This window comes from Adiantum capillus-veneris, chromosome 5, assembly GCF_014529385.1.
Source record: "Adiantum capillus-veneris isolate H3 chromosome 5, ASM1452938v2, whole genome shotgun sequence".
Classification (NCBI taxonomy): domain Eukaryota; kingdom Viridiplantae; phylum Streptophyta; class Polypodiopsida; order Polypodiales; family Pteridaceae; genus Adiantum; species Adiantum capillus-veneris.
In genome coordinates, this window is record NC_140935.1 from 45426515 (window position 1) to 45436928 (window position 10414).

Sequence of the window (10414 nt, forward strand, 5' to 3'; positions counted from 1 at the left end):
TGACTGTGTGTTCATGGCTTCTTCATCCACCTCCTCAATCCTTCTCACTAAACATCATCAATATCATCTACATGTTGATTTGAGTTCTGAATATGAGCCTTTATGCAAGAGAAGTAAAACAAACACAACAGTAACACACATGGAGAAAGAAATACTCCGAGTAGAAGAGAAAAACACATAGATTTATGGAAAAATGGCTCCCTCTATCCTTTGAATCCAATGACCAATGCCTCCCCTACATTTGTAAACCCGACTAGTTTATTGACCTTTGTAGGTGACAGACTGAATGGTTTACTTGGCTACTGCACAAAGCTCTAACTAGAAAATAAAAAATTCAAAAAAGCATGGTTCACCATCAACAAAATGAGATTATACGACTTTATACTTTGCATTGTGAGGACCAAAAAACCCTTTTGCAGTGCACACAAGAAATACAAGTATTATAAGAAAAAGTGTGTAACTTACAAAGGAAAGATACAAGCTTAGGTGCTCGTGTGCGAAAGAAGAGACTACGGAATCTTGAAACCTGGAAGGTTGGCTCTGGAGGTCTCAAGAAAAGAATCCAAGCATTGAGGTCATGATTTGAACCTTTTAGCTTATTTCAACTATACATTGTTGTTTCTTATGTCTATTATATTTTCTATATAGACATGCTATATATCGAGACAAAGAAAACATAGATCCAAAGGCCAATGTAGGAAAGCAGTTGAAGCCTTTGATAACAAGTGGTCTCGCAGAGGATATAATGCATGACAAAAAGTATAAGGTTTTGTAGCAGGATGTTGTTGACCGTTTTATTACAAAGAGTGCAGTGCCTGCAAGTGAAATACAGGGCACACTTGACTCCCTTGGTGTGAGTAAGAGAGGGTACTCAGCTATTCAGCAATCTATCTCCTCCATTTTTGTGAAGAATGGAATAAATTCTAAACTTCTACCAACAACAGCAAGTGTTTGGAAAGAGAGACTTCAACTCAACCATGCACAAACAAATTTCATTGGATGTCCATTTCATATTGTGGTATTTATAGATCTCAAGGAACAATTGTAACCTACGATGAGTACAACAATATCTTCATGGACCTCACTTTGTTGTAAACTAGAATGGTCGAGTTCTACAATGTAACATTTGAAGAGACAGGTGGTGTCCTGCATTTTGTTTTGAAGGTAGATGAGTGTGAGATCCTCAAAGAGAAGAAGCTAGAACGAGTCACAATAACATTGATGAATAGGGCTCTTTCAAAATGCTCCACTGATGATCCTTCATATTTCAGTGTTCAATTAGAAACAAACATATGGTGGCTTGGTGCTTTTCAGGTATTCCACTTCCACCTTCTCTTCAGCTTTGGTGAGCCCTCTTGAGATTTAATTTTAGATTTACTTTAACTTCTCATGCAGATTTAATCTTGAAGGTAAATAAAGAATACCACGAAGTTTTATATTGGGTGTTCCATCAAACCCCTATCCTTAATATCATTGATAAACAAATGAATCAAGGAAAGGGGTTGGTTGTCAATGGGAGGGGAGACTTTCAGGTCCAATGGCATCTTGCATGTGACCTTAAAACATTGAATTGTATGTGAATTGTAGAATGGGTGCTATGGTAAAGGCTCCATGCTTGTATTGTATGGAGCCTGCAAAGACGATGGACCCAAAATGGTGGAGAAAGGCACCTACTTGCCACAATGAGGATCCTAATTTCCACCCAATTTTGGATATTCCACTTGTCAATGTCCACATTTGTACAATGCATGCTCTTTGCAGAATTGTGGAGAAGTTGGTGTATCTGCACATTGGGTTTTCTTGAAAAATCAAGAGCTCAAAGAACAGAAGGTTGCGGTAGCGGCGCTTGAACTAGTTTTTTCAAAAATAGGTCTCCATGGGGGAATGTGAAAATCCAGCGGGACGAGAAAAGGTCAACCAATGAAAGCAATGTACCTTGCAAACCATCTATTGGTGGGGTCAAGGCACGTCGTTTTTTATCAAAGACATCAGGTGACATCAAAGATAAGAAGATAACCAATCGTGGAAGGATATATCAGTCCACTTATGTCAGCAAAATTGAGTTTCAGCAATGGAAAAATCTCCATATGGTAGTGAAGGACCAGGAACCCACAACTTGCAATGCCAAGGGTGAAGTGTGACGTTCCATCGATGTGTTATTTCATATGTGTGACAAAGATGAGTGGACACAAAATGATCTAAACAAGTTTAAGGAGAACCTTCAGCTATTAAAGAAAGCATTTAGATCAGCATGGACTGAAACTCGGATTACTCATTACATGTTATTGTTAACACACCCTATTAAATGATAAGGGCTAAAAGGTTGTTTAAAATTCTTGTCAAATTCTTTTATTTGAAGCACATCATTTTCAATCACTTACCATACTTCATTCAAAAGTATGGAAACCCAAGCATATGGAACACCCAAGGCTTGGAAAAGTCTCATTACATGGCCACAAATGCATATTTGAGACACACACGTCATGGTGGTTCTCGAGATAAGGCAAACAATTTGAAAGAGTTGTTCCAATGGTTTTATTGTAGAATGCTTCATCGGCTACAACAAAAACATGTATTAGACTGTTTGGCAACAATACAAGCAATTAGCCATTTGCAACAAAGGAAACGCAAACAAGTAGAGGCATTCAACAACTCCAGTGCTCGTGAAGGCCAGAGAAAGTGTGGAGAGACAATGCAATATGGTAACCATAGGTGGATCAAGAGATTTTGATTTTAGGTCACAACATGTACAAGAGATGCCTAATGGATAATAGATACAATACAAGTCACAAGTCTCTCAACTTGATGACAAGTAGTGGATATCTTTTGGCACATTATTATTGTATCAGATCATTAAATGTTTGCCATAATCTCATAGTTCATTTGGGTTTTGTTTCCCCAAAGTGAGTGCCATTGCTGTGTATGTGTAATGTAAGCTGCACAACCACCAGTGTCGGACAGTATCGAAAACATTATGTAGCAAAAACTTTATTGACGAGAATAACTTTGTCTACATTTTGTGGTAGCATTGGTCCACCTAGGAAATGTGAGAGTATCTTGAGGGCGAATGTTGCATTACTTCCCTCTTGGGACATTCCATTGTGAAATACTAGTATGGGTGACCTTTTCAGCAATCCATGACTATACACAAAAGGATGAGTTTGTAAGGTCCTCCTCTTAGCCTTACTCTTGCTGAAGTATCTAAGCCGTCGACTTTCCAAATACGATCGAGTAAAGCACCCTAGCTACCCAGGAGATTCTTTCGGTTTTAACCATGGGAACATGGGTATAATCAATGCAAAGTTATCCATGAGACACTTTCGGTTATCACCGTGGGAACATGGATATAACCAATGCATGGGATATTACTTTTATCTCAAGAAAATATAAATGTGCATAAAAAAACAAAGGAAGAATAGGGTAAGGTGAAAAAGTAACTTGTTGAAAAATAAAAATAAAAAATAAAAATAAAAAATAAAAATCCACTAGTTGAAAGTAGCTTGTTGAAGAAGCCACTTGTAGGAAAAGTAGCTTCATGCATAAGCCACTTGTAGGAAATTAGCTTCTTGCATAAGTAGCTTGTTGGAGAAGCTTTGAGAAGGAAGAAAGCATATCAAAATATGTAAAGTAACTTATCACAATAAGTTAAATGCCTTATCAAATTAAGCTTAAAAAGAGGCCTTCCATACTCATTAAACACTTCTTCTCTTCACTTCACTACATTTTTCTACGCTTCAGTTCACTTCATTTTGATAGTGCAAGCTTGATAATGAGCCATGAAAAGCCAATGCTAATCCTCCTTCACACACACACCTACACATCCCTCTCTCCTCAAGAGAAGCCATAACCATAATCCAAATTACCATTACTCTCTTCACCTTCTCTCTCTTAACCTGCAAGCTTTCCATAGCTTGAATTTTCTTAATCTCTTCTATTCCCATAGCCAAATTGGTGGTTTTCAAGCAAAGGGGAGCGGAAGATATCCATCCACATCAATACACTTGCCGTTACTCTTCCAAAGCAAGGAGAAGACCCTACGATCTACACATTAAGGTTCCAAAACCTTAAGCCTCTTTAAGACACTTGATTAATCCTCTCCACGGTAGTAAAGGTACGCCTAAATCCCTTCCTAAAGAAGAATTTGTTAATCACTCATACACTATTACATGCATATTTTACGATACACTAGCAAGTCCACTCTTAGGAACTTTGCCATTTTACACTACCATACATAGAAGGGTTTTACTCTTGAATAAGCACTCAAAGGAAGTTTTGATTAGTTGCCAAAGTTGTAAGTTGGTGCATTTTGAATGTTTTGTGTGTACCACGCATAGATCACATCAAAGCAAAAACTCATTATAGAAAGCGTATGCATTGTTCATTTCAAGTTTGTCTGCTTTCAAGTTTGTTTTGCAAATTCGAAGGGGGGAGTAAGGGGATAGCTTTGCGGATGTCGTGACCGTGTTGCTTGAAAACATAAAACTCCCAACGCTTCCATGGAGATGCCCATGGATGACAAATGATGAAAAAGGGACCAAAATGGGATTCATTGAAGTCGGGGATAACTTGAAGCTTACACAGAGACAAAACCTTAAACTTCCATGAGATTCGTTTTTTTCTTAAGGTCTTGTTTGAACATAAAAATTAAAAGGAATTAGGAATTAAGGGTTTATAACTCAAGGAGCTTAATCTAAAATTTAAACTAGGATTAAAAACTTTACCGAGAAGATTGACGTGGATAGACCTAGCATAATATAGCGATTTAAGTGTGAACTTGTCTTCATGTTTGGGAAAAGGCAGGCACGGGTGTTTATCTGTGGGATACAACGGGGGATGGTCCTTTTCGGCTAGGACTGATAACCGTTGGTCTATGTGAAGGAGTACGAGTGGAAGTGTGACACGAGAGAGAGTGCGAGAAGAAGAGCACGACGATATGGTGAACTCGCTCTACTGTAATGTGTAGAGCATAGTGAGTTCTTATTAGGTTTTTACAAAAGAATATGTGTACATACCTGGCGGCCCGCCCACTTACCTGGGCGACCACATTGGGCTTTATACCCCAACAACCTCCCACTTAAAGTCAAATGTGGTACTTTAAGTGTGAGATAAGATATTATACAAGCTAATATACAAGAGATGTAGAGAAGTGATGTACTACCCTACACCTAAATGCTTGCGAAAATGCGCAAAGCTCTCTGAGGGAAGTCCTTTTGTAAGTAGATCAGCAGGATTTTCTATGGTGTGAACTTTGACAAGTTGAATTTGCTTATCCTCGAGTATTTCCCTGATGAAATGATACTTCACATCCACATGCTTTGTCTTTGAGTGATAAACTAGATTGCGAACCAGTTGTATAGAACTCTGACTATCACAATATAACACGGGCATCTCTTCTTTGATTCCCAAATCTGTTACTAGTCGATTAAGCCAAATTGATTCTTTGCATGCCTCTGATGCTGCAACATATTCAGCCTCTGTAGTAGACTGAGTAACACAATCTTGTAATCTAGAACGCCATGATACTGCTCCACCAGCCAATGTAAAGACATACCCTGACGTAGACCTTCGGTTGTCTAAGTCACCTGCATAATCTGAGTCTGTAAAACCCTTTACACTTAGCTCCTGACTCCCATAGCATATACGCATACTCTTTGTAGCTTTCAGGTATCTCAATATTCCTTTCACTGCCTCCCAATGTTTCTTGCCTGGGTTTGACATGTATCGACTTACTACTCCCACTGCAAATGCAATGTCTGGGCGAGTAGCAATCATTGCATACATCAAACTACCCACTGCAGAAGCATATGGAATCTTATCCATTTCAGCCTGTTCTTCCTCAGACACATGACACATTAGGGGAATTTTGAGGTCATTTTTGTGCCTTTTAGCGTGTAGAGAGAGTGGTCTCAACCAATGGTTGAAGAGATTCCGTTACGGAACCTCTATTTTTGAAAACTCACAAAAAAAGAAAATATTCTATCTTTACCGCAACTTTGAGCTGGTAAATAGCAATGTAAACAAGTAAAAGTGCAAAGGCATTCAATAGCTGTCGCTTTTAGAAAGACGTAATTCTCATATTATATTGTTTTCATTTTGCACGTCGTCATCATATAACAACGTTTGGATTCTATCTCATGATCTTTTCCAGATTTGAACCATTTTTTGCACATTCTGCTTATTCTTCTCTTGAACTCAGACTAGACTTCTCTGCTCATTTCTTTTTTCACCATGGAATCTTCATCACGATCAAAACGACCAAGAACTTCCATTGAAGCCATTGTCACTTACAACACGACTGATCAAAATGGACAATGGATTCCAATAACTATACACAAAGGAACGTGGATACTGATGCAATAGAACAAGAGAATAAAGTCTTCCACCAAAAACTCTTTCTTGGCGGGATGGAAGGGTATTGTTAAAGATTTCATCTTTGGCGACAACAAAAAATCAATCAAAGAGGTGCTGGTGCAGCATGTGTACATGCATAAAGATCTTCATATTGACTCTGAGAGTTCTGCTTTGCCATTACATAGACCAAACTGTAAGTCTCTTAACTTAAATCCTTATTTGTAATGCATGTTGTATAAGGTTATTTGTTGTACAGATTTGTATCCTTCAAACATTATGGAATGGCAGCGAGTAGAATGTGTTATAAATATTCTGGATGTGTGTCATGGATCAATTGGTGAAGAAATATACAAGGGAAGGACTAAGGGTTCACTGGCAGAGAATGGAATATTCTTCTTTGACCATTATTATGTTCCACCTAGAAGGACTGGAGAACTTGGAGCCACAACCAAGCTAGACTTGCCTGATTTCAAAAGTGGAGAATGGTCACTCCCTAGCTCAAATACAAGTGAGGGCTACAGGTGAAAACTGTTTTGTGAGATTCAAAAGTGTTTGAAAGCAAACATAGCAAGCAAACAGAGTAGAATTTCTATATTCATGCCCATTACAGTTTTTGTAGACTTCTTCTCTAATGCTGAAGTCAGAAAATCTAGAACAATGTTTTCAGTGAAGACTTTAGACTCAGCAAATGTACTTGAATTTGTGGATGAGGGTTGGAACACCAAAACAGTGAATGGAATCACTTGTAATGTGCAAGCTAGCTCAATTGCTTGCAAATACATGATAGGGACACAAAACTTCATTATGTCATTTTATTACAGAAGATGGCACTATGTTGGTGGTCAGCTAACTCCACTTGATCAAGACATGGAGGACTTCATTGACAGCCCAATAGAAGACATTGATATATGGGTAAACAATGAGCATCTGTCAATTGTAAAGATAAGAGGCATGTGTAGCTTACATCAATTGAGATTGGACCTGCAAAATGATGAAATTGAACTGCCCACAACATTCTGCTTTCAAATAAATGGTGGAAAGGTAACTATTATGCCTAAAAGTCTCATGTTCTCTTATTGGTTCTTTATTTAACTTGGACTGTTTTTGTAGGTATCAAAAAGGAATGAAAAGAGGCTACAGTGCAAGGACATCTTGGATGGCATTGTACATTTGGTGCCTTAAACATCCTTCAAGGCAATTTTGTAACACATGCCCTGCAAGGATCTTGTTTTGTATCACATGACCTGCAAGGATCTTATTTTGTATCACATGATCTAAAAGGATATTTATTTTGTTATTGAAATGCAACTTTTCCAAACATCCAGTGATTTGATTTTACTTCAATGATTTGATTTTGTAACAGAGTCTTAAAACAAGGTGATCAAAATGTATTCAATTTCAAATATTTGCAATTACATACAAGGGTCCATACAAGTGGGCTATAGAATAGACAATTGGATACAATAGAGAACTGGGAAGCTTGATACAAGTGGGCTACAATAAGCTAGAATAGTTTTCTGCCAGGAGTTTTCCTGTCCCTAGGGGACTTCCTTAATGGGGTTGGTGCTTTTGTAGGAGATTTTCTTGTGGGCTCTTTGGCAGTGGGCTCTTTTGTCCTGGGAGATTTTCTTTTGGCAGGAGGGCTTGAAGGCTGCTTCCTCTTTCTCTTATCATCCATCTCTTCACTTGCCTTTTCCTGCTCACCACTCTCTTCTTCCTCTTCACTTCCCTTTTCCTCTTCTAGCTTTGCTTTCCCCTTTGCCTTTTCTAGCTTTGCTTTCCCCTTCTCTTCAACATCATCATCTTTAAATACCTCTTGCAGTTGTCCATTTGCTTCAATCATATACTTGATAATCCTTGCTCTTGTCAACCATACATGGTTCTCACTATAGCACTCTCTGTTGATCTATACAAGGCAATAGAAAGCAAGTCTTAGGAACAATAAAATGAGAAAAAATACAGCTGGCAAATATGAAATATGCTATACTTCTATATCCTGATTGTCATTGCAGTATATGAAGTCCAAGAGGAGCTTGTCATTTCAGGCTGGATTGGAACCTGCAATTCATTACATGTATTTATGGGAAAAAATCTTTGAGGATAATCCATTGAAGTGAACAAAGAATAAAGAATTCCAACCTTCACAAGTGAAAATTGGATTTCATTCAGCATCTTTGGCATGGGTGGACAATTCTCCAGTGTCTCTATAAATCTTGTAGCAGCACTATCCAAAATTCTTTATAAATGAGGTTCTGCTTTACTAAAAGTATGTGCTTGTGGTTTACAAAATGTGTCTACTGCTATACTTACAATTTTGCTTTGCCATGTACTCCAGCAAGAGAATTGACAAAGTAGCATTTTCTTTTCACAATATCAATTGCAATTAAACTCCAATGTGAGCTATAAAAACAAGCCTCAGTTAGCCTTCTCTTCACAAGGTGAATTAGTAAATTCTCTTCACAAGGTGTAGGTAGGAAACTTACCTCTCATGATAAGGAATCAAGAAAATTTCACCGATTTCCAAGTCCACATGATTCAACCACTTTGTGAGCTCTCTAATGTTTGTCTCTGTCCTGAAAAAGTGGGAGATAGAAGGGTCTAAAACTTCCACATTTTGTTGAAGGTCTGGTTCATATGTATGCATCATTAACCTGGTACAAGATATTGTTATATAAAGAGTTCTTGCTATAAAAAAAATACAGAGGAAAACAAAAACAACCTGAGGCATGTGATAAGGAGTGGAGAATTGATCTCCTTGGTCCAGTCCTTGAGAATTTCCAAGGTCTCAGAGTCAAGTGAATTGTAATCCTCCCTAGGATCCTCCTCACTGAATAGAGTGACAACAAAACCAGTAGGATTGACACTCCTCAAGAGGGGCACTAGCTGAGGTTCCAACAGGTCAAGCTCCTTTCTCTCTGCAATTTCCTTGTCTTCCTTGGCTCTCTTTTTCCTTTCCTTTTCCTCTTCTTCAGTAATATCAACAACTCCTACTTCAGGCTCCTTGGGCTTCCTCCATGGAGGAATGTTGAGAATATTGAATGCCTTAATATCATGCATAGGGACAGGCTCCAACATTTTTGAAAACCTGTATCTCAGCCTCCTGAGAATGATCATGTCTTTGTCCATCAAAGTAACCCTATGGGCATGAGCTGCACAGATATAGGCATCTTGGAAAAGCTCAATCATAAAGTCTTCAGAAGCCTCCTGGATACATGCCAATGCAGTTCTAGTCCACCTCATGTCAATCTTGTACTCCTCTGCAACTTTTCTGCATAGTCTCTGGAAGGGCAGTTTGGGAATTGCAAGATTGATGGCCTTTATGGCCTTCCTTATCTCTCTTAGACATTTGACCCCCTGCTTGAACTTTCTCTTTGTAAGGAGAGGCTTAAGCTGCAGAGGCTTGGAAGCTTTCCTCTGATGTGTAGTTTTCCTTTTGCTTGGTTTAGGGTCAGGTGGAGAAGAATCCTTCCTCTGAGATGTGCTCTTCTTTGTGCCAGGAGCTTTGGAAGTGGATGGTTGGTTTGGTAAAGTACCAGCTGAAGCTTTGCTAGGCTAAGGAACTTCTTCTTCATCTTTGGATAGAGGCTTATCAACCTTCCTTGCATTCTTCTTGGTCCTTGCCATCTTCAAAAGGGATAGGAATGATTGCTGCACAACAAACAACAAACATTAGTAAAACAAAGTAAAAGATGTATATTTCTTGCTTGCTTAGATTATACAACTTGCATACTTGCATACTTGTTTATAAACCATTATTAGTTTTTTCCATTATATTAAGGGTGGTTTATTTATATATTTTAGTCATAGACGAAATTTACACACGATGTCATGTCTATTTCTTAATGTCTTGATGGACTTCTCTTTTCTCTTTCTCAGCTGAACGTTTGTGGATTGTCATAATGGATACAGAGGATATACAAGAGACCGCTGATGACAGGCTGATGTCTTTTCTTTACAAAGTTAATGAACTTACAAGATTTCAAAGTGTCAAAGAGATTTTTAATGTTGCCTTTGATCTTCAAGCACTTGTGGATGGCTTCTCCACACAAATTAGTGACTTGAA